The 19384-nt window shown below is 42.6% G+C and overlaps 1 protein-coding gene across 4 annotated transcripts in view; it reads right to left on the bottom strand.

The window, feature by feature from the left end:
• Nucleotides 1-19039, bottom strand: part of Kank (KN motif and ankyrin repeat domain-containing protein 2 kank) — a 231029-nt gene extending 211990 nt beyond the window's left edge. For all 4 annotated transcript variants that reach the window (XM_076184458.1, XM_076184460.1, XM_076184459.1 and 1 more), the window contains exon 1: nucleotides 18754-19039. The gene's annotated coding sequence lies outside the window, so the exon portion shown is untranslated. The remainder of the gene's footprint in view (nucleotides 1-18753) is intronic.
• Nucleotides 19040-19384: the final 345 nt, after the last annotated feature.

The raw sequence follows: 19384 nt of genomic DNA on the forward strand, positions 1-19384 counted from the left end.
AATAAATGCAAAATAAATATACACTTAAGATAAACATTTAAAGTGTTTATTTTAGCATCTCCATCTGAGGCCTTCCCAGCCTCCTGTTCCTGTGCCGGCTTACATTTCTTCCAAACATTTGATCCTTCACCGGTTCCGCGACAGGAACCCAAACACAAGACCCTCAGCAAGACAAAATGGGAGGAGAGGGAAGAGGAGGGAGATGTACAGGGAGGGAGAGGGGAGAGTAGATGAGAACGAGGGAGAAGGAGAGGGGGAGAGGAAGAAGGGACGGGGGGAGAGTACAAAGACGACGTAGAGGACGAAGAGGAAAAGGGTGAAGGAGAGGGGGAGAGGAAGAAGAAGGGACGGGGGGAGGTAGAGCACAAGGAGGACGAAGAGGATGGGATACGTAGAGGAGGACGAAGAGGGGGAAAGGAAGAAGAGAGGACAGGGGAGAGTACAAAGAGGATGTAGAGGACGAAGAGGACAGGGATGGGATAGGTAGAGGAGGACGAAGAGCGGACAAGGGGGTGAAGAGGGAGTGCCCCCACCCCATCGTTTCATCTCTTCAGCTTTCTCCGATGCGATCAAGACTCATCTCAGGGCAATCTAATGCATTTTCATGAACACGCGGCTGGAATTTATGGCCATGTGGTGGCCGCCGGCTGGCACGCTACGGTATGGTACAGTGTGTAGTACCACTAAACCAACATCATCAGGCCATTACGTCGTCTGGTACACGACGATGTGACCCTCCCAGATAAGGGCGAAGGTCTTGCCAGTTATACTCTCTCTCTCTTCTGCAATACGATCCGAAAACCACGTCATTTGACGGGTTGGCGTGCATATAAATCTGTTTATTCTGGCTGCAGCCATGATATTTTAATTAAATGAACCTTCCTGGCCTGAGTTAATCCGCATATATCCATTTGTCATGGTAACCTCTTCAAGTGAACGTAGTTAATAATATCCCAATTAGCAAACCTGACAACACTTCCTTGGCCCCATATCGGCACCCACTTCCCCCCCTCACCCGACACCGCCATATTAGGACGTGTAGCGCTGTCACAGTGCCCATGTTCCCTATGACAACCTGTCAACTTGACATCGGGAGATCTTGTGGCCCAGTGGCTAGCATGCATAGTCGGTCCTCCTGCAATTCCACAAATACGAAGAATAGAAAGAAAGGAATCTTGAAGCAGAGGAGGGGAATTGGGAAAGAAGAACAATTAAACAGGAAACGACTGCGACGCACAACACAGGATAGGAGAATGGGGTGGTGGATAGAGGATGGGGTGGGAGACAGAGGTGGGGGATGGAAGGATAGAGGATGAGGGATGAGGGACAGGGTGGTGGATGGGTGAATAGACGATAGTGAGTGCAAAAACCAAGGAGGATTTCGTGAATAATCCTTAACCTAACCATACCCCACCTAACTTTAACCCTTAACCCTAACATTTTTTTTTAAATGAAATATAGTTATCCAAGTACCTGGAGTGATAGGGTATCAGAATATATATATATATGGTTATGGGGGGTCTATCTCCAAAACCCTAGGAGGAATTCATGAACAGACAGACAGACAGACAGACAGACAGACAGGCAGAGGCTACTACTTTATAATACACACACACACACACACGTATATATATATAATATGTGTAATATATATATATACAAAATGTGTAATATATATATATATATAATCATCATCATCATCATCATCATCAAATGATGAAAAATTTACTATGACAAAAATTCGAAGCGAATAAACGATACATACGACAGTTAGACGAATAACGATGCCATTTTCTTACCATTATACCAATTACCATATTATACTTTTTTTCATTTCCTTTGATTACGTGGCCCCCAACCACGCTGCCTCATTTCCAAAATGTCGATTAAGAGATACCTTAATCGACTTGGAGTCAACTTTTTGTCCACAATTTCTTGAATGTCCGAAAATATGGCATTGACTACTTGTGTGCCAGTTTTGGACTTTTTGGACGTTTCTTCCAGTTTCCTGCCCGCGTGTTGTAGTAAAGCGCAAATAGCCTCTATGGACGTCTCGTCCATTTTCTTCAAGAGGGACTAGATGCATGCCCCTATTCTTCTCGCCGGGATAATACCTTCGAGCGAGAGGCTCGCCACAAACGTGCATAAAGCGACGTAGTCCTTTCGCTTTCCGAGCATTTTAAGCTCTCTGTCAGCACGTTCCTCTGGAGTCAAGGAATTTGGATTCTCTTCTTTGGACTCCGCGTGTACTACGAATAGTGTTTGGCATTGGTGGAGTAAACTGCCCTTGAAGGACTCTGCACTGGGTTTTTCCAATTCATCAACCAGCTTTTTGCAGAGCCTTGAATATGTGCCTGCATAAAATTTCTGCTTCGAGGCATTTTCGGTGATCATACAAGCAGCATTTTCAACAATGGACGGATTCTAGGCGATCAAGGAACAAATCTGACCAGAGACTTTTTCAAAGTTATTGGGCGACACCTTGTTTAAAAGGGACTTCAGGGCTCCCTTACCCGATGGCTGCTTCTCCAACTGAGGCTGGCTGTCGTGCGGGGATGGCTTTGATTTCTTCTGGCGTTCGTGCCAGTTGCTAGGTGTTGGAATAACACGCGGGGCGCTTCTGGTGACCCGGAGGGGGTCGGGGTAAGTGGAGACTCCTCGTTGGACCTGGTGTGCCGATCCTGTGACGACAGCGTCTCTGTAGGACATAACTACAGGTTCCTTTGGCCTGCTTTCCTCCGTCTTGTTCTCTGCCTCTATTTTCTCACTTTCTATTTTACTTTCTGTATTTTTCTTTTCCATTTCAGGTGGCGAGGCTGTGGCAGCTGTGTCCGTGTGGGACATCACGACGGGTTGCTGAGGCTTATGTTCTTCTTGTTTAATTTCTCTCTTTAGACTTTCAATTTCTCCTTTATTTTCAGGAGTTATGTCCTTAACATTTGTTTCTTCTTTTACAGGCTCCTGGTGATTGTTCGGCCCATTTTGTATACCTGGAGAAGGGCTTTCCATTCCCACTGGTCTCCGTGTTTCGTCCTGGCAGTGTCGATCTAAGAGGAACTAGGCCAAGTCCTTGTCCATGGGTTCCACGAGGGTCTCCACGCTATATAATTTATATTTATAGACCCTTATATACGTGTTGCCTCTTTCATCCCTCACTAGTTCTGTTCTTTGGATAAATTTGTCGCCTTCGTCCAGTCCACCAATGCCAAAGAGGTCCCCTTCGCTGACGAAAGGCACTGGAAATGTCATTAAGATAATCCCATCAGTTGAAACCCACTGGGCCCCTGAGCAAGCATATTTCATGTGAAGAGCACAAAGGAGATGTGGATGGACAGGAGCCCGGGGCCTAACCTTGGCTGACTGGAATTCAGAGTTGGAAATACATATTTCTCACCTCTGTTGAATAGACATTGATACTAAGAGGATTTGAAGGCAAATATAAGTAGAAGAGAGTCTCCCAATAAAAGTCTGAAAAAGAAATTGATACTCATGATCAATTACTACAAGAGATCTTTATTTCTATTATCAAAATTCAGGTGCTTTCACAAGAAAATGCCGAGGGCCATTTTCACCCGATTGCACTCGTACGATTTTCCCTCCTATAAGCGGGATAGCCGAAGCACCCTTCCTTCCTATCACAGGAAAATCTATGCGTCCTGCTTTCACTATACCTCTTGGCTCATGTGCAGTGCAGCGAGACAGAGCTCCTTCATAGTAGTGTCCTGCAGCCGAAACTGATGAACGCCACTCGCCCAGGCGACCGAAGCCCCTCTTGGGGATATGTGCCACCGAAAAAGAAAAAAAAAAGAGAAAAAAAGAGTAAAGAAGACGAAGAGTAAAAGAGCAAACGAGAGGAAACTGAAGAAGGGGAAGGAGGAAAAGAGGCGAAAGTCGAAGAGCTTCTCCCAAGGAATTTAAATAGTTAATGACTGCTTCCTTCACGGTTTGTAAGTCTTCCCTCAGTTCTTCCCTTCCCTTTCCACTCTCCGTCACTTCCCCTCTCCCCTCACTCTTCCATCCACACACACATACATAACGACTCCCGAATACCCACTGCGTTGTAACTATGACGTAATTATATATATATATATATATATATATATATATATATATATATATATATATATATATATATATATATAACGCATAGCTCTCAACTCAACCTAATCTTTATTCCACTGTTGCTATTCGGCATACTGGAGTGACAATTCTTCATATGGGCCATCCTGGATTTACGATTCTTCGGTTGTACAAGTTGATGACAATAAGCATAACCCTCATTCAACCTAACCTAACCAAATCTTTACTCCACAGTTGATATTCGGCGTACTGGGGTGACAATTCTTCAGGGGTCTCATGGGGTACCGATCCTTCATGTGGGCGTTCTGGGGTGACAAATCTTCATGCGACCCCATAAAAAATATGAATACGTAAGTTATGAAGGTAAGACAGACGAGTGGAAAAGGTGGTAGAGACACGCGGGTTAGAGCGAGAACACTATATTCCTGACGTTTCGACTACAAGTCTTCTTCACACTGAAGAAGACTTGTAGTCGAAACGTCAGGAATATAGTGTTCTCGCTCTAACCCGCGTTTCTCTACCACCTTTTCCATTCATGAATACGTAAATAAATCTAATGGCATAAAGTAAGGCATACCTCGCAACCACGAACACTCAAAGAATTCTTAACACAGACACGTATCCAGCCGTGCAAGTCAATCTATAAATACATGCTTTGGTGACATATGCATAACTACACGCGCACACAATAGACAGCAGACGAGGAGATACTACAAGGTACCTCAACCATACCAACCAACCAATGGGCAAGTAGCACCACATAAACAAACAGGCAAGCAAACACACACACACTGCCCACTTGAACACCCCAATCATCCAAAACATAACCAACTACCACCAAGTAAACGCACACAGCATCCATGCGAGGATGCATACATCATACACGACATGTGCATTATCGGAGAAGCTCAAGAGCGCGTCCCGTTATAGTCCAGCACGCGTTCTAAACTCTCGACGGCTATCTCGACGCGTTGCATTCGAGCGGCACTCGAATCGACAAAGCGGTGGCAGCCCATGTGCACACACTGGCACCTAAATTGGCACCTTATCGCCCTGGCACTCCATTACCATCGGCCTCAGCGTCTGGCGCCGTGAACACTCCTACCAAAGCTAAGGACAGGAAGGGCACAGCCTCCCGTACAAACACCTCAAGGTCAGACAGAGAAAAAGGCACCCTGCAGAGGCCAAAGGAGAATCTAAAGACTTAATAGTCAAACTACTAAATAACCAAGCGATAGTATATGTATGTATAGTTATATCTATATTAAAAATGTGGCTCGTTATTCCGAATATAAACCAGCCCTATGGAGCAAGATATGGGAAGTATTAACGCATTAACAAACTACGCACACACACACAATATATATATATATATATATATATATATATATATATATATATATATATATATATATAGTTACAATTCATGTCTGCAGTGTTTTAATCGAGATGTTTATTTTTTTCTATTTTTCTTCCTGTAAAAATAAAACTTTTTTTTTATTAACAATTCTTACACTTGTAAATTAACTATATCCTATCTAACCCCGTACCAACTGGTCCCCTAAACATACCTTCACCCGGTATGAACCAGTTCCCTCGCCAAGTCTTCCTCCTACAACGTCAACACCTACGGTACATTCGATCCTTGAAAGCGCCCGTGTCCTATACGGTTTGAGCCGTGTGTACTTGTTGTGCGACGTTATTTATGATACGCTGTCTTTATCTGTGTACAAGTACTACGTAACGCAACTCTCCTCGCTGGGCGCATACATACGCACACGCTAAACGAACATCACGCCCACAAACGCAAATACCTACAAGTACACATTTTTTCTTGAAAAAAAAAAGCTCTCCGACTTCCTCTTACACTACATATCCCTTCACTTTATAAAAAAGTAGGTCTTTCTGCACCTCCACTGTTGCCAAATCTCCAACTCCCTTCCCCCATTTTGTTGATGAACTGGATCAGCGGCAGCCTATCATATACACTCCCTTTCCTTGCCTCCCAAGCTGCGACACACATTCTACAAAAAAAAAAACACTACAACAGGGCTTACAGTCAATAGCAGTGTCTACATACAACCATCCTTTTATTTTCCTAGAACTAACTTCCCTTTCCAAAAATACCGATCCCGTGAAAGCGGGTGGTCTATGCATGACGATCACAAGACTTGTGTTCCACTACCAACTGACCCCCCCTCCCTACACGACTTCCCACAGCAGTCGACGACAGCACCAGAACAATCAAATCAACGAGCAATAAGAGACCCTATGCGCTAAACACCTAACTAGATAAAACAACCAATTAAAGCCGGGGGCAGCCTAACAGGAACAAATACGGACTAAACTGGGGAGTGTTGTAAATCCCAGCTGACGTCCCTAGGCCGTTATGGACGCCTTCTACGTGGTCCAGGATCGAGATATAGACCACTTCGACAATTGGGACATGTGTGAATAAAACCTGCCTACATTCCCGAGGCTATAAAGACGACGCCTACATACTGAGAGTCCGAAATCTCGACCCTGGCTATCCCTACACCGTCCAACATGGTGTCGATGACGGAACTCTTGTGATCGATCCAGGCCCTTATCAGGAACAATGACTTTTTCGTAAACACGCCACACGGTCGTGCCCAAGGTCGTTCGTCCAGTACCCTACGGGCGCCCATACTTTATTATTTCATATTTGTGGAAACTGACATACGCACTCGAACACCTAACCTACATACTCCAAAAAAACTTAGTTTATTCCACAAAAAATTAATATAAATAAAAACAAGATAAATCAATAAAAATATATGTAATAATAAATAAATCAATGAATAAATAATGAATAAAAGAAAAAAAATCTTCGGCCATCACCTGTTCGGCGCGGCGGCCGAATGAGGGCACACACCTACCCCGTCACACTACCTAAGGGCCCAGTAGTCACACGAAGCTTAACCTGTTCCCGACCACCGGCGACCAGGCTCCTTTGTTCTGTTCCTCTGTTTATTATAAAAAGAATCCAAGGCCATGATACAATTGGAATGAATCTCCTTCCCCGTCATGAAATAGATGGATATGAAATAGCCACTTGGCGCTAACCATGAGAGAAACAAAAGTGCCACCGTCGAAGGAGGTGGTCGGAAACAGATCGTAAGCTTGGTGTGACTGGGGCTTAAGGTGAATACCCCCCACTCCGCCTGTGGCCGGCACTGGCCCAGCTGGGCAACATCTGGCTACACCACCAATGCCATTAAGAGATCGGACAGTTCTCTCGTGTTTCCACTTCGGAGTGTAGGCTGCTGGGCGGACAGGCAAGGAGGGGTAGGGGAGGGGGAAGGAGGAAGGAGAGTGAAGGAGGAAGGAGAGGGGGAGGGGAAGGAGAGGGGGAGGGGGGAGGGGGAAGGAGGAGGGGGATGGGGAAGGGGGAAGGAGAGGGGGATGGGGAAGGGGGAAGGAGAGGGAGATGGGGAAGGGGGAAGGAGAGGGGTGTAGGAGAAGGAGAGGGGAAAGGAAATGGGGGTAGGGGAGGGGAAAGGGTAATGGGGAGTCGGTGGAGGGGGAAATCGAGTAGTGAATGGAGAAAAAAAAAAAAAAAAAAAAAAAAAATCATCGTCACACTGCGACGGCAGCGTGGCATCAGTCCCCGGGAAGGGTGCAGTCGCCGCATAAGGCAAATACAGTGCAGGATCCTGGAGGACCTGCAAGGGAATGGGAGGAAAACTGCACATGAAGTATATACAAGACACAAAGGAAATTGGAGAGCGAAGGCGAAAGTGGGAAGAAAACAGGAAGAAGCGACAAAAGGAACGGAAGAACATAAGAATGGAGGAGACCACAAGGCCTACACTAGGAAGCTCCATGTCCCTTACTACCTGTATTCCCTATCCAGCAACCCACTCACACGAAGTGGGAAGTGAGAAACCCCTGGTAGGGTAAGCCCTGTCAGTTGCAGCAAGCCACCGTTTTTTTTTTCTTTTTTTATACCGAGGTTTTGGTCGCCTCCCCACCTGGCCACGGGTCGACGCAAGAAGCACACAGCGGGTCCCAGGACTCGAGCTCACGACCACCTGGTCATGAGTTCGACATGATATCCAGTGGTTTACGGCGAGGACGAATCCATAATATTAAAATATTTGTTTCAGCGCTCACTACTACATGGTTGCTAAGTTTATTCCATTCCTTAACTACCCTATTAGTAAACCAGTTCTTGCCTATTTCCTTCGCCCCAGTCACACGTTCAAGATTCTAATCCAGTGGTTCTTAACCTTTTCCAGTGCCCGTATCCTTTGATATCTCAGAAAATTTCCTCGTACCCCCATCCAATACAAATACAATGCAAATATATGAAAAGGATGAGTAATACAAACCTTATTTGCTTTCTCATTGTAAATATACAGTACCATTGCACTGGCTCGTACCCCCAGGCTTAAGGTTTCGTACCTCATAGGGGTACGAATACCCCGGTTAAGAACCACTGTAATCTAATCAAATGTTGTGAACTTGAAAAGGTGGAAGAAGATTTTGTCTACAACATTCTAATGAAAATTCAACAATGGGTCTAACATCGGTATAGGTACAACTTCTCTTCGTTCGTCATACATCTTCTCAATATGCGATGCAAAGGTGATCCATCTAGAGTTTCGAAAAATAAAATATTGTAATCCAAGTTTGCCTCAGGCGACAGAGGAGAATTTCTGTCAATAACCAGCGATTATATCTTTAGGGATGTTATTGAATCGAAGAAGTGGTACAGGAGGTACAGTAGAGGTGGTACAGAAGGTGGCAGCTGCAGAACGGAGGAAGATGAAGAAAATAAACGTGGTCAGCATTCTGTCATTGAGTGAAATTATCCCTGACGATTCCTCATCAACCACGGCGACGTAACAACATGGTCATCACAACCAGCTCATCGCATAAGTATCCATACTTTCATCCCCGACCGGACCTCCCCCGGAGGTAGTCGGCTGGGTGAGTGCCTCGACCCCGGTGGGCAGTCAGCGAGCTTCCAAGCACCCGGCAACAACGGGACCCGTGTCCAGGGGGCACAAGACAAGACACACGCACACACATTCTTCAGTTTCTTGTTTTCTGCGTTCTTAAGGTGGCAGCGTTACCAATCGTTCTTGTGAAGGGCGATGTGACGTAGGATTACGTTTACTTGTCGATTATAAAGACCTACATGTTTATTTGTTTTTCTCGAAAGGAATGAATTATCCCCATCGATGTGTTCAACGGCAAGAACGGAAAAATTCCTAAAGGTATAACATATATATATATTATATATATATATATATATATTATATATATATATACACATACATACACATACAAATAATGTAATATGTTCAAAAATTTTATTCAGGTCACGTGATAGGACATCCTCAAAGCGAGTTCTCAAGAACGACATCGGTGTTCAGGGAACAGGGCAGTATTCGGGACAACAATGTGATCGAAACGAGAAAATAAACGAATAAATTAACAAATACATAAAGGAATAAAGTACAACAAAAGATGGCACCGCACGCAAACAAACACAGCAAAGAGGAAGAAGAGTATTCTTTATCGTGACGTCATCGGCACAGCCCTTCCTTTGATTGGAGCGCGAGTCCTGCCAATCATTACCCCATCATTAGCTGACGAGGAGGAGGAGGAGGAGGAGGAGGAAGAGGAGGAGGCCCTTCGCCAACGGCGCTTCCTGCATTTCATGTGCCACGATGTGATGTGACATAACGGACGCTGGTAAATCACAATTGTGCGCGTCTTTCATGGGAGGTCCGCAAAAAAAAAAAAATCGATGTCGAAAAAGAAATCCAAAGATAAGAGAAAAGGAATCGGATGGGCAAACAAGGAGAAAGTGGAAAAGGAGGGATGGGAGAGGGGAAGAGGAGGAAGAGGGCGAGTTGACGATTATGGTGTTTGTGGTGATAGGCTGTGGTTGTGATGGTCTGGGCAAGATTCCACACGAGAAAGGAGCAGAACCCCGCTGCTGGTCCCCCTCTCCCTCCCCTTTCCCTTTGCTGCTGCTGCTGGGGATTGTCGTAGGTTCTCCATGATTTTATACATAATTACGCCCACTGTATCATCTGTACCGATGTGACGTCATATCCAGTAACAGTATACCCAGCATGATGACATCTCGGTGATGTCATTACATTTCACTGTATTCAATGAAATTCCGTTTACATGATCACTATGCATCATGTTGAGGCACAATAACAACAATTTCCGAACCTCGATCCAAGGGATGTAATTCCTGGGCAAACGGCTGTCACGGTTGCCAACTCGTTGTTTCTTAAGTTTCGTTGCTTCTTCACTAGTTTTTTTTTTTTTTTCTTTCTGCATCAGACTTTTTACTCGACGAACGGTTTCCTGTTGTCAGCAAACTTTGCCATCAAAGGCCAGACCTGGGCCCGAACCACCACTCGCTTCCACTTCCAAAGTACACAGACAGCACTACCAATAAATTGCCTTTATGACTGCCTTATCTACCAACGTTGATGCAAGTTCTTCGTTTAGCAAAACCAGAATAAGGACTCGAAGATTACGCAAAGATTACCCAAAGAAAGTTTAAAAAAAAATGAACAAATAATATACTAACAAATATCAAAGAAATTATCAACTAAAGAAACAAAAAATAAAAATATAGATAATCATTAATATGATAATTAAAGACATAAGGAAAACAGATAAATAATATAAAAATAAAACGCTTGGTCAGCCCGAAATTTGAACTAAGAAAGACTTATCACACTGCCGATGATAACAGCCATTTCACAAGTAGCTATCAAGATAATCACAGGATCAAATGAAGAGTCGGAACAGGGGTGTTTTTGTTTATATATAAAGATGACGAATGTAATATATCTAAGGGAAGGGCAAGGGCACAAAGACCCTGCAGGGGCAGGTAGACTGGTCGGGGGTGTAATTACTGGTGATTTATGCTCTCAAACAGGATTTCAACAAAAGGGCAACAGCCCCTAACCACAATCAGAATACATGCACGCAAGCGACGGCACAACCTAACTGGGTACTTAGTGACAAAACACACTAAAGGACACGACACGAGGCAATGACCCGTGTAGCTGAAGATACGTCATAAGACTGTCTATGGACCCAAGCACCGAAAGCAAGATTTTATTTGTATTAACTACGAGGGTTGTTCTATTATTTTCACATTATTCATAGAGGCATGAAACTAATATTATGGTAACCTCTCTGATATTACATATGTGAGAGATGAGACGGATTTGAAATTATATCATCGAAAAACAGACGCAGTAACAGCTTTCAAGCTAAATTAGGCACAAGGAAACGATGACAAGTACATACACGCACTTTTAAGTAGACACAGGCGTTACAAGGCACGTTTTATAACAGTGTATGCATAATCATACATACGAACACATGACACTATCCAAGAGTAAAATATTAACTTCGAACAAGAAAACAACTGTAAAATGTTAAAATCAGATTTGCATGCTCCCCCGCCTTCAACCGCGACGTGCCAAGGCCGACGCTGTGCCGAGCGAGCGTGATGACGCAATGTCGACCGTCATTATGACTTACATTCCTAGCGCAACTGATAAAGACGATCCAGAACAACTGACAGTCACGAAAATGATAACGCACTGGGAATAGCGACATGTTGGGAAGGTGGGTGAGAGAGAGACACTGTCGAGGGTAAGGGATGTGTATGGTGACATAAAAGACGTGCTGGCAAAACACATTCTCGCTGCGCAGCGGGCCAGTCATCAAGATAACAAGGAAGCCTGGGGTGGTCAGCATCCATAACACTATACCAAAACACTTCACCCCCACAGGGGAGGGGGAGGGGAAGATGGAAGTGGGAAACTATAGGGCAAATGCACGCACAAACACGCTAGAACGTCCATACACAGATTAATTACTTTGCGCGAGACTTGCAGACTTGCTCCGGATGAACAAGATAGCTGCCCTTCAGCTTGTTAGAGGTTAGATATTACTAATACAAAACACGATACAATAAAGTGTGCATAAGCGCGAGAGAGAGAGAGAGAGAGAGAGAGAGAGAGAGAGGGAGGGAGGGGGGGGTCATAGAAACTGAACCATACCTGCACATTGGTCAAAGTTCGCCCGTGTTCAAAAGAACTCGACTCGACAAGTCTGGACCATGCATTCGAGAGCGTGCAGTCGTCCGCATGCGCAGGCGAGTCGTGCGCATGCGTGAAAATATCAGACTGCTGCAGCTGTGCATGCATGCGAGCACGCACGCACGCCGAGAAGGAATACAATAAAAAAAGGAAAGAATAAAGAAGAATGGTGTATGAAGATGAAAAAGAAAAACATTCAATTAATACAATAAAATACAATAAAACAAAATACAATAAAAAAAGGAAAGAATAAAGAAGAATGGTGTATGAAGATGAAAAAGAAAAACATTATTAAATTGATCTTTTTTTCAATCGTCTCTCCAAAAGATTTGTACACAAGCAACCCTTCCCCGGTCAGTCAACTGTCCTGATCCCAGTGACACCGATATTTACTCGAGATGCCAAATCTCTGCTGCGGCCGTAAGATTTCTCTCATTTATGCATCCGGAGCACAGATCCAATTAAGAAAGAATTCGACGGACCGAAAAGGGGGGCATATATACGGGAGTTGGAGAGCATACATCCTTCACATGTTATAATCATTATATTCAATCATTACTTGTGGAGGCATTATTACCTGATCACCCCGACAGTTCACAAACGTTTTCTTTACTTGTGGACAAAATTACACAGCACAATTTGAAAACCTTAGCGTAGATCTGCAGTACCCAAAAAGTATTTCCATCAGTGTCATCATCCACAGGAGACAGGAAGCGTGGAAACAGGATGGAGAAAATCAACAGGTATTACTTAAGATTCGCAAGCGTGACCCAGCAGGAGAAAACGCAACCCGCAGACAACTTCGCCCAGGGATGCCTATCAACGCCAGATAATTCAATTCAAAGTATATTTTTCAGGTTTACGCGAACTACACGTACGATTACAGTAGCGTTTTGTTAAAGCAGTGTTTCCCAACCCCGGGGTAAATTACCCCAGTGGGGTATTGGATCAATATTTTTGGGGGTAATGGATGTTCTGTGTTGAGAAGAGGTAGCCTGATCAGTTCAACTCTCTCCAATTACATATATATCACTACACTCATTTATGTTGGATCCTTAATTATATACAGCCAATAGCGGGATTTAGTCCATGCAGTTCATCAGATGACAGCGGTGGAAAAAAAACATCCGATATTACAAGGTATATGTTCAATGGGGTAATTGATAACTGCGAAATTGAATTTTTGGGTGATAATTTCGAAAAGGTTGGGAAAGACTGTGTTAAAGGAAGTAACTAGAGTAAGACAATGGGGAGGTACTTTGAGATCTCTTTGTTCCAGTGTTGAGGATCGTACTCACCCCAATACCAACAAACGGCTAAAAGTTAGAAGTGTGCACCTATGCGATACAGCAGTAGAAAATTAAATAAACATATTGTAAATTATCATACATCAACGTAATATACGTTTTCTTTGTGGAAATTACAGAAAAAGTTGCTAAAAGCGATGCATTAACGAACTGGGGCACGACGACTGCTTGAGGCGCCATCTTTGTTTTGTCAAAAGATGCGGAGGTCGAAGGAATTAAAGTAAAATAATCTCGCCTAACCTAACCTACATTTAGCAATGCGGTGCCTGTAATTCTAGATGTCTTTAGGGTTGTCGTCGTCGTCAGGAATGTTGACGGCCGATTTTGGCATCCGATCGGATTGCAGAAGTTGAAGAAAAGCATGATGCTCAGCTCCGCAGAAATGCTTTTAAAAATTATTTAGCGTGGTGGCGTTACTTGGGGCGGGAGAACACCCGGTACACAACGCCAACTGACATTGAGGGGACTGGACAAACGACAATATGGCGTCTCGAACCTATCACGGCACTTCGTTGATGTATATAACTCACAATATGAATTATCAATTTTCTATTGCTATATCGCGTTAGGTATGCACTTCTAAAAAAAAAAAAAATACCCAACAAACAAAGCGGTGAATATTGCCAAATGCAGTATTGGTAATTGCTCTCGTCACTGTTGTTACGAGGGAAGATGCATTTATGTATTACAAGGTATACGGAGAGGGTGGCTGAAGGCAAGAATGAAAGAAAAGATGAAGTGAAGTTTTATGCAGTCACCATTTAAAGGATTTCATAGACATCCCTACGGCCCAGAGTTACGCAACATTCCCTTATATCTGGAGATGGGTCTCCACCAAAGAAAATGATAATACATACGTGTGTAAATATATATCACATCTCGCGTACCTGCTAACCACCTCGATGATTCCATCTCGTAGGCGCAATTCTTTCCCAAAATTAATTTATAAAAAAGCCTAAGGCTTTTTGAAACGACGAAAGTAGAATCACTTAACTTCAAAGATCTCAAAAATAAATTAAGATGAACTTCAAAAGCCCACGTCTCTTTCTATCCTTCCCTCCCTCCCTCCCCAATCCTATCCGGAAATACCTGAACAACAACAAACCAATCCCAAAGTCCTTTGCGCATCGTCATTTATCCTTCAGATCGAGAACATTCTTCATCATTAAACCGATCTGCTTGACATAAATGACGCATTATACAATGCTGTCCAAGGTCGCCACGCACCGTACATGGACTTGGGTCAAAGGACAACACGTATTGTGCAGCGTAACAAACGCATGCGCAAAGTCATGGAGTAGGTAATGGTTTTGCTTAAATTGTACGATTGGCAACCCTGACCAAACAACCATGGCAAACGAGGAAAACACACACATATCACTTACCAATCAATGCACAGCAGAGTTGATCCTCAGAATTTTGCATTGTCAACAGGTTACGTCATTTAAATTCCTATTCTACATAATCCTGGAAAGGCGAGGGAAGTATGTGGAAATTCCATTTAGTAATAATCTAAATATAATTTCCACATCCTCCCCTCGCCCTTCAATGATTATGTAGAATAGCGATTTAAATGACGTAACCTGTTGACAACAAAAAATGCGGGCACAACACATAATAAACGACTCAACAATGATTCACAATATTTCATCCGTTGTTACTGCAATGGTATGCAATCCGTCTATTACGAGGTCGGATGCTGTGGGGAGAGAGAGAGAGAGAGAGAGAGAGAGAGAGAGAGAGAGAGAGAGAGAGAGAGAGAGAGAGAGAATCCAACGTGGATAGTGCAAAGAAACAAGGAACATGGCAATGCGCGGCCACCATGCATTAGCAAACCCGCACGTTTTCTTATTCGCAGAAAACGATACGGATGGATCGGGTTTCTGCCTTGGAGCACACCCAAGGCTATCGTCCACATGTCGCATGGGTGAGTCGAAGGGCTATACAGGCAGTCACTTTTAACGTGATGCACTTTACAATGTGGACACAAAACTAAAGTATCTTATCATGCTAACAGTAATAGTAATAATGTTGGTAGTAGTGGCATTAGTTGCAGAATCAGTGGTTGCAGTAATGGTAGTCGTAGTAGTAATAGTAACGGTAGTGGTGGAAGCAGTGGTAGTAGCGACAATGTTGGTACTAATAACAATAGTTGTAGTAATGGCAGTAGTGGCACAAATAGTAGCCGTAGTAGTAATAGTAGAGGAACAACAACAAAAACAATCACTTACCACCATACCGATAATTATTTATCTACGTGGCTTCTTAAAATAACCGAGATACAAGAACACCAATAAATTAAAATAATAACTACTAACGACCATTTTCTACGATAACCCCCCCTCCATCTATTGAATTCTTTCCCACACTTTCACTCCCTCCCTGCCATGCGCACGCCTCCTTCCTCCACCCCACCTCGCTTCCAACCACCTCCTCCCCCTTCCCTTGCTAAATTAATCTTCTCCATTCTGTATGCACTCATGCGCATTACATCTGGCAGGTGTGACCCATCCTACATTTTTGTATACAGCACGTTCGCCATAAGGTACCAAAGGAAATTCTGTTGATACCCTACTAAGGTTCCTAGAGCACCTGTATACAATCGTATCCTACACACTCAAGGTAGAACACAACTGAAGATGTTGGCAGATGTATAGACAACGAAACTGGCATACAAGAGGATGGAAAAGAACTGGATGCGCACACGCCTACTCACCAAATCACTATACATAGCCTCAAATCCACGTACAGTTCAAATTTAATTTATATCCTTGATTTCCAATTGTCATATTTAGATTTGAATTCATGTGATATTCCATCATGTGTTATAAATCACCTAAGCTATTCTAGGTATTTATGCATTTATATGGACAACTTCATTTTTTCATATACTTCAGACATGCAGTCTTTCTTCATATTTTATCATGACACACAGACCAATTTTGCCTCCTCTACGCGCGGAAATTACGCTCGTAAGGCACTTCAAAAAACGAAATTTACACAATTATATAAAGGTGAGGACATGTCATAAATACCAATGTATGGAACAAATAATACACAAAAAACAATTACATGATAAAGCTGAGACGCAATCGTTGTAACAGAAAACGCGAGCAAAACCGAATTTCCAACGAACTTCGCATCAGCCGAGAGAGAGGGCGGCGTTTAAGGGCATCCATCCTACGTAATGCCCCACAAACAGATGATCACAAGTCGCTACTGCGCCACACGAACCTACTTCCGTGATCGAGAAATACTGCAGCATCACGACAGGATGCAACAAGCCTTTCAACAAAGATACAAATTTCATAGCGGTAAAGAGGCGGTTACAAAGAGCTATTAGCATCAATTAATTTGAGGAAATCAATGCTGTCAGAGTTGGAGAAAAATATAATTAAGAAAAATGACAGATTTCGTTCAGAAAAGGGGAGATCAGGGACACGCAATGTTAAAAATATCTTATTATTACTCGTGGTAATAGTAATAATAGTACCGTAACTTCAGTCCCCTATCAAGGAATAAAATATCCTTGTCTGCTAAGTCTAGTACATTAAACTCCATCAAGCCACTTGTATCAGTGGTACACTGAAGGAACTTCATTCTGACAAACACAAAATAATTTAACTAACTCGAAGGGGGAGAGGGGAAGGGGTGTGTGATTTTTCACATATTGGTCAGGTGGTCCAAACCTTCAAATAATTTGATAAATTCTATCAATCACTGGTCCTTCAATCTTTAGATCAATATACGGTGTCCATCCAGAATAAATTCTAATAAATAACTCGGACAAAATAAATTCTGTAATTATCTAACTTTTCGATCCATTAGTATTTTCGATCCACCCAGGTTTTGTTCACGTTCCAAGAATGATTTCCCCTTTTTTTCTTATACGATAACTGACCCCGTAAATACGGTTCAAAATTCCAACGTGTAAACTTGGACGGCATCACCAACCTTGGCTAAGAATTTTTTTTATAATTCCAATTACTGTAAACTATACAAAATCATCCAATTAAGTATAATTCTATAATTATTCGGATTATTATATACCGTTGGCAAGTACTACGAATTTATATCCAAAGTCAATCTAATTTACAAACCCAAAGGCTATATATAATAAAAGGCATCTTGCTTAGTGCACAATAAGTTGTGGAATATTCAATTTGATCTTGACCGAAAAAACCGATCCGAAATATTTTACTCAAAAAAGCGTACACGTCTTATGCCAAATATTGGATATTAGAGTTTGTACATCCTTTAAAAAGATGCACGGTATATTGTAAATCTTAATATGCACTGAGGAACCTTGCCTAAACGGGTTGACAGTCCATTCATAAACTCTAGGTTTACTTGATAGACCTTAATATCATCCCTCACCGCTGGGAAGTGATGTACACAAAAATCACATTCATATATGTATCATTGATTATCCAGTTGTTCATATTTGACTTTTTCCATGCTATTTTATTTTTCTAGAGTGTTCTTATTTCTTCTACAAACAACATTGTCAATTTGTTTCAGTTCTAAGTAATCAAGAAAATAAATCTTCAAGCAGTATACTTCACTTTCTTTTAGCCTTCTAATACCGAGGTAGGGATGCTGGACTGCTTAGACATGACAACAGGGGGTACTATGGTGGGAAAAGGCTGGGAAATTGCTTTACTCATTCCCTCTCCTGATACCCTCTCACCTGGACTTGGGTCAGTCAAACCAATATCTAAACAGAGCACTACAATATCATTTGACATCGGCATTATTGCATTTATACGTAAACATTATATTTTCTATATACAATATGGTATATATTGGCCGATATCTAAGACAAAAAGACAATGTTATTATCAAGAACCCCTTCACTGAAGTGCTGTCATGTATAATTATATAAAACCACAAGAGAATATACAAAATCCAAGCGGCGCATCCAACATCAGGCAGTTCCCTACTCCCGCAGCACAAAACAAAATTCTGGCTCAAATGATTATCTTCTGATAAGACAATATGGACTATTCCTATTTCAAGGTCATTGTCAAATGCTCACGTCTTCCATCACCCACTATTTAAATGACGTAACCAACCCAAAGTAGGTAAAATAAAAGAATGACATCAAATAAAAACGATGATTGAATGCTAACAAGCTAATACCACATACCCTACTCCTTCCGTGTTCATTAGCAATGCAGTTGTCCTTTTTGCATTTGAATTACGTGATTAACTTGTCAAAAATTTGAAGATAACTTTATTTTCCTTACCTTTCCAGTGCAGGTCCTCGTTCAGGTGTACAACTTTTGAAACACCTGACTACTCGAACTTGATATTTAGGAGAAATTGACGGTTATTTCCACAATATTTCAAAATCATTGTCACCAGTACTCCAAATTAGAATTTCACAAGTATCTATAATAATATTCCGTCAATTAAGTCCACTAACACATAGTTTTAAGCCATAAAACAAATAAGATTCATACGACACTGAGCGCACACCCTCACTCCCCCTCGTCTTTCGCACAACTGACTTGCCAACTTTGTTTAACCCGGTTGGTGGGCCGAAGACTGTGGATGGTGGAAGGCGGGGGTAGCAGCCGCATCAAGGCCCCTCCCACTGGGCATTTTCTTAGCCAATCAGAACCAAGTTCAGGGAAAACGAGAATTATGAACGGCTACACGCCGGAGTGTGGAAGTTTGCATGAAAGTTCCTCATCCCCACCTGGTCTGCCCACACAAGCCTTCTCTATCCAGGTATCTGTTTGTTTGCCAATGTTCTCTAAAGGCGATAATAAATCATCCATACGTATGCTATTCAAAATTTCCAAATAGTTATTACCGTTACCTTGGACATCTCTCTAATGATGGACATTCGACAGAAATAAGGTGGACGATGTA

This window comes from Oratosquilla oratoria, chromosome 4 (genome assembly GCF_046742065.1).
Source record: "Oratosquilla oratoria isolate Oo_2021 chromosome 4, ASM4674206v1, whole genome shotgun sequence".
NCBI lineage: Eukaryota > Metazoa > Arthropoda > Malacostraca > Stomatopoda > Squillidae > Oratosquilla > Oratosquilla oratoria.